General features: G+C 41.3%; 1 long non-coding RNA gene across 1 annotated transcript; it reads left to right on the forward strand.

Annotated features, from left to right (window-relative positions):
- The first annotated feature begins 10,301 nt into the window (after nucleotides 1-10,301).
- On the forward strand, nucleotides 10,302-12,988 carry LOC117823292. Its single transcript, XR_004633359.1, has 3 exons — nucleotides 10,302-10,360; nucleotides 12,491-12,663; nucleotides 12,850-12,988. It is a non-coding gene; the product is annotated as an uncharacterized LOC117823292 (long non-coding RNA).
- Nucleotides 12,989-13,235: the final 247 nt, after the last annotated feature.

Here is a 13,235-nt window from a genome sequence, read left to right on the forward strand (position 1 = left end):
GACCTTCAGCTGACCGTGTCAGTGTTTGTGGAGTTTACACAGCTGTTGAAACACAGAGGGAGATCCTGGGAATGCAAACTAGTTTAGGTTTTATTAAGATTCAAAATATCCTCATCAGATATTTAATGATCATCTAAAGACGTTTTAGAGGGATGCATCCGACTGACAGTTGGCAGTTAACAGGGTCACGGTTTAACCAAAAACACTGGCCGATCTCTGCCACGGCTTTTTGAGTTAAAAACAATTTTAATGCCGTGTTGAAACGTCTTTGCTACTTGCCCTTATCTCCTCTCACGTGTTGATTCAGTGAATCCATCTGTGATGAAATATAGCACCATCTAAAACAGCGTGAGCTGAGTCTCTTCCATGCGAACAGGCTAACTGTTGTGTTGCTCATAATGATATCTGCCTGTCCGTCTGCTTCTGTGGTGTCATCTGTGATGAATGACATTCGTCTTTGTTTTACTGCCCTCTAATGGTCTGGTGATGTAGTGCATTTACTTTTCTTTTATTTCTCCATACGTCACTGGCCTGATTTGCACAATCAGGACTTCAGCCCGTGGTCCAAACGCAGACAACAATGGGGGTACAGGAACCTTTTAGTTCAGAGTAAAGTAGTTCTGGGGGCTAAAAGACCCCAGAACTCTTGGTCGAAATGCCCCTAGGCTTTTTAGATTTTTTTAAGAAAACCCAGTAAAGATGAGCTTTCTGTTTTTACTTCAGCCTGTATTGAAATCTTTAAAGCAAGAACAAGCAGTTAAGTCCACACTGTCACAGACCAGTACATACATTTCTGCAGCTTTCATCCTGATCAACACGTAGGGGACTCAAACACTGATCAGTGCCATGCCCACACGTTGGGGATTTGCTTTAGCATTTAATCATTAACCCTCCTCTTTCTCCTCCTGCCACCACTCCGCAGTCGGCTTTTCAACGTCTGTCTCTGAAGCAAGTTAAAGTTCATCTATGTTTCTTTTCATTCTCTGAAAAAGCAACAGTAAAGGATCCTCCTGCTGTTTTTTTTTTTGACGCCTGATAGCATTCAGGTCCCTCTGTTTTCTCGGTGCTGCCTTTGTGATCATAAATGTGACGTGTGGCATTTCAGTGTCAACATATAAAGTCAGACGCTTCGTTACACAGACCGCCTAAGAAACAGTTAATGTAAACAGGCTTCTATTTGAACCCGGCTACTAAAAGGGACAGTCTTTAATTGGGGGAAGCTTTAAAGAAGAAGTTGAGAGCTGCATAACACCAGAAGACGACAGCACAAGTTTATAGATGCATTATCCACTTTCAAAACCATCAAGAGGAAAATAAAGAAAAACTATTCCAGCTCTGTATGCAGAGAGGAAAGATGGAGGATGCACTCCAGTTTGCAGAGAGAGTTTCACTCACCTGTGATGGATGGGCTTCACACGCCACAGAGTCCTACGTGATTATAACTGCACTTTTATCCAAGAGTAGGAAAAGCATTCATATGTGCTAAAAACTAGCAGATGTTTCACGGAGGACTGACACAGGTACAGTCACACGGGTTAACATCAAAACAAGCTTATGTGTGAGCTTCAATGTGAACAGGTTGTTAACACAAGCTGTTGGTGTTTTCTCAGGCATTTAAGGAGTATTTATTTTCAAATGTCCCTCATCTTTTAAAGAAATATGTATTCTTTTTATGCCATTTTTATCATCTTGTGTCTTGAGTCACCGGGCGGTTCCCACCCCTGTTGTCGAACTGGTCCGGCACTGCCGGTGTTTGCTGAAGTCTGTAAAAGCTGTGACTTTTACAGACTCTGTGATGCTGTGAACAGAAGCATTTAGCAGCCTCTCTCTCCTCAAACACCTGTCTGCTGCTCAACCCTCCAATGAAAGAGCCGACTCTCACAAAGCAGGAAAGTTGCTCTCTGTAAAATCTAAACATGATGCCCAAAAGCTCTGTTTGGAAACTGCTGAGTCAGTTTAATTATCACTATGAGCATTAACCTTTACATTATGGGTAGTCATTTGACCCATTGCCAATATCCAGATCGATTAAAGCAGCTTTAAGTACAGACCTGAAGCGAGGAGGCGATTCATTAGTGTGAACTCTTTCCTTTATCTCACAGAGGTGAGTGTCTGCAGAGTCACGCTGTGTTTCTGTGGAAGTTTTACTCACTGTCGCTCAGCTGCAAACCCTGCTGAAGCTTTTAACCTTTGAGATAACTGAAGGAGAGGATCAAACTGAGGAAGGTCAGAGGTGTCGCATCGTATAAGCTTGTATTTGTTTGTTTGTTATAGAGCATACTCAGCTCTGCCTGAAAAACAGCGCTGGTGAACTCTTCTTTTGTTACATACAGGGGAAAAAACTTGTCGATCTGCACAGTTTTTCATTCAAATGAGGAGTTTTGTACATAGTTGATCTCACATTGTTACATTTATTTACCTTCAGGGTCATAAATAGAATATGGCTTACATGAAACTGCTCTGTGCTGCAAAAAGGTTGGAGGCTGCTACCCTAGAGGACTGTAATCAGAGAGAAAGAGTGTCATGAGTCTATGTTTAGTTCAGTTTTTCCTGGAATTTCATACCTTGGTTCCTCCTGTGTTTATTCTGTATTAAGTTATTATTTGTGCCCCTTGTGTGTTTTGTGATCCATGTCTCTTGTTGTACTTTCTTGTGTTTCTTAGTCTTGTCTTGTGCTCTCTGTTTTGTAGTTCTGATCCCTGTGTTTCCAGTTTAGTTACTTCCTGCCCTTGTGTGTTTCCCTCCTTTTTGATAACCCTAATTAGTTTCACCTGTGTCCTGTGTTTATACATGTGTTGATTACTCTGTGTATTTAGTTCCTCTGTTTCCCCTGTCCCTTGTTGGATCATTGTTCGTCTTCCCTGTTTCCGTCTCTCCTGTGTTCTGTGTCCCTGTGTTTCCCCAGAGTTTCCTTTTGGATATCGTTTTTGGACATTTAAGTGAGTTTTGTTTGTACCTTTGGTTGATTAAAACCCTTTTATTTTACGTTACGTTTATTTTTGGACCTTTAAATCTGGTGAAAAGTCTCAGATTAAGTCAGCAGTTGCATTAGATATTAAAAACATACTCTGTTCACACACAGACGTCTGTACGGGTAATAAAAGTTTGTTCCTGGATGATGCTTTTACAAACAAACACTTAAGAACACAATGGAGTACAGCTGCAGAGAGTCCGTCTCAGAGTACATGACTTTTGTCTTCCTCTTCACTTATCTTCACATCCATCTGTTTGCTTCACCCAGTCAGAGTAATGTACCGTTCTCATTCAGCTCCTCCGATGTTGTTTTTCTCCCCGCTCTCCTTTTGTCCCTGTCTCCCATCTGCTCTGCTGAGCTCGCCGTTTTGTAAGCGTAAAATCCCTGATAAAGACAGCTGTAAAAGCCTCGCTCTCTTGCTGCCGGGGAGAGCGGGAGAAAATGTGCTTGCTCTGCTCGGTTTGAATTAAATCTATTTAGCTGCTGTGAGTTTCCTGTATCGGCCACTATATTACATGACATTTGATGATGTAGCGCTATTTCAACATGATAAGTCGGTTTCCAGAGAACTGTTTGTTACAGTCCAACCCTCCCATGTGTTTCCTAACTTTTCTTTGACCTCGATGGATGACATAGGACTTATTAGGACTGAAAAAGCTATAGGAGCCAATTAAGTATATATTCATATATTATTCCCTTATTTATGTAAAACCTGCACGCATTAATTGAATGGGACACTAGTGAGGGACAAGAGGCCCAAAATATGCTCCTCAGTGATACATTTTGCCATGTTTTGTTCACATGACACTTCCAAATCACTATTTCACACGTGCAATTCTCTGCAATTCAATAGTACGTATGTGCACAATTGAGAACGTTTGATGACGTCATCAACAAATCATCAACTATTAAATCCCTAATGAACCTTTTTTTTTAAGTTTAACTTTTTGGCAATATTCCCCTTTATTGACAAGACAGCTAATGAAAGACTGGAAATGTGGGGAGATCGTGGGGGAAGACATGCAGCAAATGATCAAGGCCGTGAGTTGAGACAGCGATTGCTGCGATGAGTACTATGTCCTCTCTACATGGAGCACACACCTAAACTGCCAGGCCAACGGCGCTGCTCGACAATTACATTTTGTCATCGATTTAAGTCGACTTCATTGAGAAATCTGCACCCCTACTTTACATCAACTCAGAGCTAGATGTCAGATTTCAGCAGCTGTTTATCTCATCTGGAGAAAACTCTAAAATGTTAGTAGTGTGTAAAAACTCTGTCCTAAATTAAAATGCATTTAAACTAAGCTACTTTTGCACATATGTATCAGTGGTGCACGATTGGCTAAAGGTTGATTTACTAAAAATGGTATGTTGTAAAAATATTCATCTATTTCGTATGTGCAAAGCATGGATCCTGTTTCAGCTGTCACCCATCGTTAATGTAATCACAGCAGCAGAGCTCACTCTTCACATTTGTAGGTGTGGTTAAACTGAAAGTAATCTGTGGTGTCTGGAAGTGTTTCATTTTTTAGACGTACCACATCTGTTTCATGCTTTGTTTCCTCCTTCTGTGTATTCTGTGTTTGTTATAAGTTGACCTTTTGTCTTCTTCGTGTTGTAAGTGATCCATGCCATGTGTTTTATCCCTTGTGTGTATTTCTTATTCTAGTTTTTGTGTTTTCTGTTTTATTTTGAAGTTCTCCCTCCCTGTGTCCGGTTTAGTTTTACTTCCTGCTCTTGTGTGTTTCCCTCCTGTTTGATTACCTTCATTAGTTTCACCAGTGTCCTGTGTTCCACACCTGTTGGACATTTTAGATTTTGGTTCTTGGACTGTTTAAAAAAAGTCTTTGTTATACTTTTGTCTTTTTATTCTTGTGTTTATTAAAACTTCAACATTCTGCACATGGGTTCTCCTCGTTTGATTATTATTTCATCCAAAGATAGGCATTAAAATCTCATATCATGATGCTCGCTTGTTTTTATTAAGGACGGGGAGATGAATGACTATGCAGATCCTTCTTTCCTTTCATAAAGGATGGTTTGGTGTTTCCTTCACTGAAGGAGGTATTAAAGGAAACATTAAAGCTCCTTCCCTTATTACACACTTCAAAATTCAAGTTTTTGACGACCTGTTTACTTCTCAAACTCTCTCTGAGGTCATACTTGGTCTTTTGTGTTGTTTCCTTCCTCTTCTTCCTCCTCCTTCTCCTCCTCCTCCTCATCCCTCTTAATTAACAGATGTCATTGAATCTATTCCTCCTCATTTCAGAGCAGCCCTCCTCTTCTTCAGTCCTTCCTGCCTCTTGAACTTTAGTCTCTCTCACACGATTGCTCTCTCTGCTCCATGCCGGCCTCCCCTCCTGAATTAACCAACCCTCCCTTCTTTAAACACTTACCTCTCTCACATTCACTTGTTTATAACCAGCTTCCAATCAAACATGTCCTTGTTTACTTAGAGACTAACAAACAGGAAGTGATTTTGTTCATGCCTTTATGCTAGTTTGTTAAGCTCTACATCCTCGTGCACTCGTGAGAGCAGAACTCACTCCTCTCTGCTACTTCCTCCAGCTTCACCTCCTTCCACAGAAGTCTTTGTGGCTCACAAATCCAGCAGACAGAATCTCTATGTGGGAAGGAAGAGCTTTTCCTAGAAAGAGCCGGGCGGTGAATACAGCAGACGTTTCTCCCACACTCCACTCAGGCCTTTCATGCTGCAGGTTTGACCTTTATTTACCTCCTCTGTGAATGAAACCTCCCCTGGAGGGGGGTTCGACTTTTCTATGGCTGCTTACGAGAAAACGCAACAATGAGGTGTTAAGGTTTTGGAATTAAAAGTTCAGAGAGTTTAAGTCCTGGTGAAACATCCAAAGGATCTCAGTCAGATGGTTTTTAGAGTTCAGTTTTGGTGAATACTTAAACTTTGGTTTGAGTTTACACCAGCTGGAGGTTCTGTCGCCTGACAGACACTGGCCTCTCTCAAAGTATAAGTATCATACGCTCTTACAACCAAGGTAACATTGATGGCAGAATCTTTATCAAGCAACAACCTCTGGTCTTAAAATATGAAGCCCATGTGGAAGTGTTCAAAACTGCAGTTCCTGGAGCGTCCACTAGAGGCTGGCTGCAGAATCACCACATACGCACCCATTCAAAGAGCCAATCTTTACAGCAGATATAAACATGTTTACAGGCTGGTTCAAAAACAGTTTAGGTCTGCATAACTCATTTCTCTATCAGCACACACTGTACGGGGTGAATTTTTTTATAACTCGTTATTGTTGAAGATATTTAACTGACAAGTTTTGCCCAAATAAGGGCATGCCTGATTTGATTGACAGAGGGCACCCTGTAGCTAATTTATACTTCTGCATCGAATTGGCAGCGTTGCCTACGTCGGAGGTCTGCGTTGCTCCCGTACCTATGCAGAGGCCCACACACGTAGCTGACGTGCACCTCCCCCAAAAGGTAACTATGCGTAGAATCGACGCAGACCGCAAGCCCTGTGATTGGTCCGCTCGGCGGCATTGTATTTCCCACATTTACAGCACTTCCGGGTTCCCCGTTCATCGGCTGCACATCGGCCGTGTATTTCATCTCCTTCTCTCTATTCTTCATGTAATCATGTCTGTATGATAAACAGCAACATGTATCAGCTGTAGATTAACATAACACGCTCTGAATCGCTGTGGAAAAGTAAACAGAGATCGTAGCGGGACCGGAAGCAGGTGACTGGCTATCAGAGAGACCACACTGCCCTCAAGCGTTTCATCGGAGAATTGCTGTGCAACACAGACACATCAACGCACAAGTATGTGGTGCTCATGTCTGCGTCCGGGGCTGACGCAGGAGTATAAATCAGCCTTAAAGGCCTGCCTCTTTACCTCACACTAGCTCAAACAAAGTTAGGTTGAGTTCAGCATTTCCAATATGGCACCCAATGACGATCGGCTTCAAAACAGGGCTTTAGAAACAGATGGGTGACGTCAAAGAGACTACGTCCATTTATTATACAGTCTATGGTCTTTAAACGTAGACAGATTGTAAAGGAGCTTACTGAGGATATTTATGTTCCCATGAAGTGGCGGAAACCTCGATCAGAAAGTGTCTCTCCGATGGTTCAAGTCTCAAGACAACCTGATCCCTTTAACCGCCGAAACTTATAAGACAGAAAAGGTAGAGCGTCTTTAGTCTGATGTAGACATGAAGCGTTATTTGAAAAGAGACATCTCTCAAGATGAAGCAGTTATCAGCGTGAATCTCCTCCATGTTATTGACAGTGTTCAGACATTGGTAAGTCAAAGGGCAGTGCGGATAATGAGAAGCAGATAAGAGAGAGATGCAGCATAATGCAGAAAACACACAATGTAATACATCATGTCCCTGATGAGATTTTGGCTTGGCTTGTTTGGCAATGCAAAGTGTTTTTATTGACTCATCAAAGACGTATCCTCAGCTCTGTGAGAAAGCTATTAGTCTGGTCAACAATGGCAGCCTGTGCTGAGAGCTGAGGGCTGAATAAGAATGAGAGCGGGGCTGTCTGAATGCCAGCTGAACGGCTGAGGCGCTGCGACCTCATTTGGAGCGAGAACCCTTCAACAGCCCATTTCTGTCAGCATTCAGCACTTGTGTGGAGCAGCGTGGACCGGCCCATCACCGCCACCAGCCCCTCAACCCCAAAGGCATGGACCCAGTTCCAACAGAAATTATGACTTTGGCCCTCAAGCAAACACACAGCCCTCTGGACACTCAAAGCAATACACTGACCCCAGAGAAGAGAGGCCGGAGAGTGATGGAGGGGAAGGAAGAAGAACGACAGAGTGAGTAGGGAGTGATAAAAAGCTTTGTATAAAACTGGGGGACGAAAAACGGGCGACGTGGACACCAGGCAGAAACCAGAACCAGGTCAAAGGATAAATTGAAATTGTTTCATTTGTTTATTATTATTATTATTATTATTATTATTATTATTATTATTATTATTATTATTATTATTATTATTGTAACTTGTTTTCAGTGTTTATTTTCATTTCATCTTAACGTATTTTTATTACTATTAAATGTTTTTTTTATTTCACATCCTTCTTGTATATTGTTGCTATTTTTGACAGTTTCTCATGTGTTATTTAATATTGTTTATTTGGTATAATATGTGAACCATGTATTGTTAAATAAAGGGTTTTTAAAATATTTTAATTACTTCTTAGTTGTTGACTTATGACGTATTAAATGAGATCCTTTGAAAGCTACAGATCTGTTTTTAAGCTCCAGTATAAGAGGTCAAACACAAAGGTTATGTGGCTGATACATTTCTGTGGGAGTTGAGGTGTCTCTGCAGCGAGCTGTGAGCATGCTGCAGAAGTTCGCTCAGTGATTGAGTTGGTGCTTTTGAAGGACACATAGAAGTCACCATGCAGGTTCCTCGCTGCATTTCACCTCCCAGCCGCTTTCCTGATGGGACTTAAGAAGTCATTTCAGCGTGCAATTCATGTTTGATGACTTTATTGATTTTTCTTTCCCCACTCCTCTCCGCTTCTCTTTCCATCCTCCACTTTTTATCTCCCTCTCCTCTCCGCTCTGCCATTCCCTATTGACTCACAGGCACCTCCAGTCGGATACTCCCTCTGCCCTCTGCCATCTCTGCAGCCCCCTCGCCTGTGCTCATAGCTGCAGGCCAACATTTTTCAGCTCTGCAAATAAAAGCATCCAGAATTGGAGACCTTTTCTTTTCATTGCTATTTATTGCATCATGGTGCACTCTGTAAAATACAATGTTTCTATATGAGCGTCTAAAAACGTGCCTCCGGTATGTGCAAAGCAAGGTCATGAAGTGCAGCTGTACATCCAGTCAGATGAAGTCATTACACCACTTTGTGTCTTTTTGACCTGCAGCTGATACTGATGTGTTATTTTATTTTGAAAGGTCTGCTGGTTTGTACACAGCTATTAAAAACAGATAAAGCTGAAAATTTCCTCTGAAGATGCTCTTCCATTCAGCTTTTTTCTGATGTAACTTCTGAAAAGTGAAGAAAGCGGGTAAAACAGCAGCGTTCATTGAGGCTTCAGGGAACTCTGCATGGTGAGTGATGCAGACTATGTGAGCCGCTGGTATCCTCTGATTCAGAAAGGTCCTGAAGTACTTACCAAGTCCCACTCCTGACAGTAGGAGCTCTCTGGGCTCATGGACTCACAGTTTACACACCTGCTCCACCAGGTAACAGACTTTAATCCCTGTCTATAGGAACCCTCTGATTATATTCACTGTACAATAACAGCTTTAATTCAGCGTGAGTCAGATGAGCTGTTTTTAAACATGACATTAAATGTAAACAGTGTCAGAAAAAAAGCAGAGACCTGTTTGCCAGTCAGCTTCTCTGGAGGCCGTGCAGCAACCATGAGCCCGCGATAAGAGTCAAGTTATTCTCTTAATGAAACATTCTTCAAACAGTCCAAATAAATTAGCATCTGAATTAGCTGTGCTGAAAATAAGGGTGCCAATGGTAGGAGGAAAGGAAAGGTGTGTGAATAGGGTTTTTTCTTTTTTTTCGATAGGGGCAGAGAAAACGTTTTAGTGTGAGTCATCCCACCCACTGCCGGTCAAAGATGAAGAGACAAAGGAGCAGACGAGTGCCCTGACCCTGGAGAGCCATCAAAACACTGAAATACTGTGAGCTTACTCCGTCTGAATCGAAGTCGAGTACACTTTGAACCGCAGCCAGAGGCTTCCTATACACTCAGAGCCGGAGATAAGATGAGATAAGGGCGGGTGGACAAAGAGCGCTATTTCGGTGTATAGTGTTTCAGTATGTAGGTGTAAACAGGAGGTATATTGTGCAGAGAACACATGGATGGTGTTCAAGTATGAGGAGGACTGTGGGCTGGAGGGGGACAGGAACAGTATTATGGTTCACGGAGGAGGACACGTTTACTGAAACAAATATGGAACTGAATGATTGTTTATTTTTTTGAGACGTGGAGCAACAAGATTTCAAATGATAGTCTGCATCAAATTCAAATAAAGCAACAGAATTCCCCCTTTTTTTAAAAAAAAACTATTCCCTGAAAAATATATGCACGTATATGTGTATGTAGGCCTGTTTCCTTGCCTACACTGCAGCACATGGTAGGAGATGTGGACCAAGCTCTTGTGGTTGAACCTGTTGATTGGTTTAGAACTGTTTGGAGCCTGAAGTTGCAGGCTCATCATTATGGTGGTCACTATGTTATTAAAAGATAAGTGACAAGTGACCTGTGCTTTTATTTTGTAGGATATTCTTCCAGTGTGTGTAAAGTCTAGTTTTACTTCCTGTGTCTGCCCTCCTTTCAGATTTTCTACACCTACGCCTTGTTGTTCTCACCTGTGTCTCCTTACTAGTTACCCAATGTGTAAGTAGCCTCTTTGTTTGTCAGAGTTGTCTTACCTTCCTTGAGTCCTTGGGTTTGAGTCACTGTTGTGTTTGGAACTGAATATATCTTTAGGTTCTCTTAGGTTTTGCCTTTTGGTTTTTAGTTTAATAAATCCTTGCAATTCTGCACATGGATCCTCTGCCTTGTTTCTACCCAATGTGATACACGAATGGTGAAGCCAAGATATAAGCCTTCAAGATCATGGACAAAATTACAAAATTCTTTCTCTGAGATCAAATACAACATTCCAGAGTTCTGTCTTTAAGATCAAAGACATCAATCTAGAATTCTGACTTCAAGATCAAAGACAACATTCTAGAATTATTCCTTTTAAGATCAAAGACAACATTCGAGAGTTCTGTCTTTAAGGTCAAAGACAACATTCTAGAATTCTGCCTTTTAAGATCAAAGACAACATTCGAGAGTTCTGTCTTTAAGATCAAAGACAACATTCTAGAATTCTGCCTTTTAAGATCAGAGACAACATTCGAGAATTTTGTCTTTAAGATAAAAGACAAAATTCTAGAATTCTGCCTTAAAGATCAAAGATAACATTCTATAACTCTGTCTTTAAGATCAAAGACAACTTTCTATAATTCTGCCTTCAAGATCAAAGACAACATTGTAGAATTCTGCCTTTAAGATCAAGGACATAATTCCAGAATTCTTTCTCTAAGATCAAAGACAACATTCCAGAGTTCTGTCTTCAAGATCAAAGACAACATTGTAGAATTCTGCCTTTAAGATCAAGGACATAATTCCAGAATTCTTTCTCTAAGATCAAAGACAACATTTTAGAATTCCGTTTTTTAGATCAAAGACATCAATTTAGAATTCTGCCCTAAAGATCAAAGACAACTTTCTTGAATTTTTCCTTTTAAGATCAAAGACAACATTCCAGAATTCTGCCCTTAAGATCAAAGACAACATTCTATAATTCTGCCTTTAAGATCAAAGACATCATTCTAGATTTCTGCCTTTAAGATCAAAGACAACATTCTAGAATTCTTTCTTTAAGATCAGATTCAACATGCCAGAGTTCTGTCTTTAAGATCAAAGACAACATTCTAGAGTTCTTCCTTTAAGATCAAATACATCATTCTAGATTTCCGTCTTTGATATCACAATTTCGAGAGAAAACTCAACATTCTAAAGGAGAGTCACATCTAAATATATCCTGCTTCATCCCTCTTTTTATAGCATCAAATATCTAATTGAAAGTAAACTAATCAGAAACATGAACACTGTGACATAAATCAGCATTATAAGAACTAACTATAATGACATAATCCTCGTTTGAGACACATTTCTTCGATTTGTATTTTGATTTTATAGTTTGGCATGACAGATGTAGGGTTTATGACTGCAGCCACTCAGCTCGGGAGCTCAACATCTTGTAGCTTCATGGCCAGTGAGATTTACAGAGTAAATATTTTATGGAGTCTACGAATACAGCAATGGATTCTGCACAACTTTTTTACAATTTGAGTTAGAACATTGTTGTGTCTAAACTGTCATGGTCGTGTCACACTGTAAACATGCTTAATTTAGATGTAAAGATTGGGCTCTGCTGTGGTTTCCTTGTATTTTAGAGTCCGCTTCAATCACTTCTCATCTGCTTCAGTTTTCCTCACAGGGGGTTTAAAAAAACTCCATCCATCCTTTCTGTCTGCTTTTCTTCTGGGTCACGGTGGCAGTAGTTCAGTCCAGATGTCTCCCTCTGAGGCGTCGTCTCCTTGAGGTTTTGAGGCATTCATTGGTCGGATGAGATGTGTGATACCTCAGGGCTTTGTCAGTCTTCTCTAGAGTCTGGCAGTAAGACTTCAGGAAGGAGGGCGTCCTGAAGGCAGCTGTATCTGATGCATGAACCTCCTCAGAGGGCTCGGTTTGACGGGGGGGAGCAGCTGCTCTTCTCCAAGCTCCCTCCAGGTGTCTGAGCTCCTTACCCTCTCTTAGAGTGAACCCAGCCTGCAGGACCTCATAAGGCAGCTCGTAGCCAAGGTCTTCCTCTTTTGGTCACTTCCCAAAGCCGATGAGTTTGGCGACAGGAAGTATCTATCCATGTATTGTCTGCAAACAGATCCCAGCTGTCATTTCGATCCTCTACAGGCTGCCAGTCAGTCACAGATGCTCAGTGTTTCATACCAACGGGCAATCTGGGGTCACCGATTGGCCAATTCTACGCCACCTCCTCTCCGTCTCCCTCAAACTGAAGAACATGCACACAGAGAGGCTCCCTCTGTGAGGTGACGGAACTAACCACCATGCCATCCTCTGTTTGGGTAAAACACGACTTTACTGAATAATCTCACCTCTGACATTATGCAGCAGCTCCACATGGGTTAATTTTGCTTTGATTGAAAATAAGGACTGTTTAAACTTTCTCCTTGAAACATGCCGCTGACTGCATGTTTGACTAAAGCGAACACAATAGGCTTGATTTTCTTTAAGAGCATGTGTGTTCTCAGGGCTGATCGCTCTTCAGTGGAGAGGTAACTGTTGTCATGCACATTGTTCAGAGATGACGAGAGCAACGCCACGAGATCACTGAACCACATCCCGAAGGTTCAAAAGCTGAGCTGTAAAAGCTTCAATCCCTGAAGAAGTCTTCATTTTCATTTTTATTAAAATAACACATTAAATAAGATGTCAAACAATTGTTTTGTTGTTAATTGAACTGTACTTTCATTCTGTGGGAGTTAAAGATGAGGATTCATAATGCCTGCACGAAATAACTTCTTCCTCTGCTTTTTATCCGTGCACGTTGGTTTAACTCTTGAGTGAAAGAAAATGAACATTACATCTGAACCCTGAGTCATATGATTACTACGAGCATAGAGTCCCTGTGGAGCTC

This window comes from Notolabrus celidotus, chromosome 12 (assembly GCF_009762535.1).
Source record: "Notolabrus celidotus isolate fNotCel1 chromosome 12, fNotCel1.pri, whole genome shotgun sequence".
NCBI classification, from domain to species: Eukaryota; Metazoa; Chordata; class Actinopteri; order Labriformes; family Labridae; genus Notolabrus; species Notolabrus celidotus.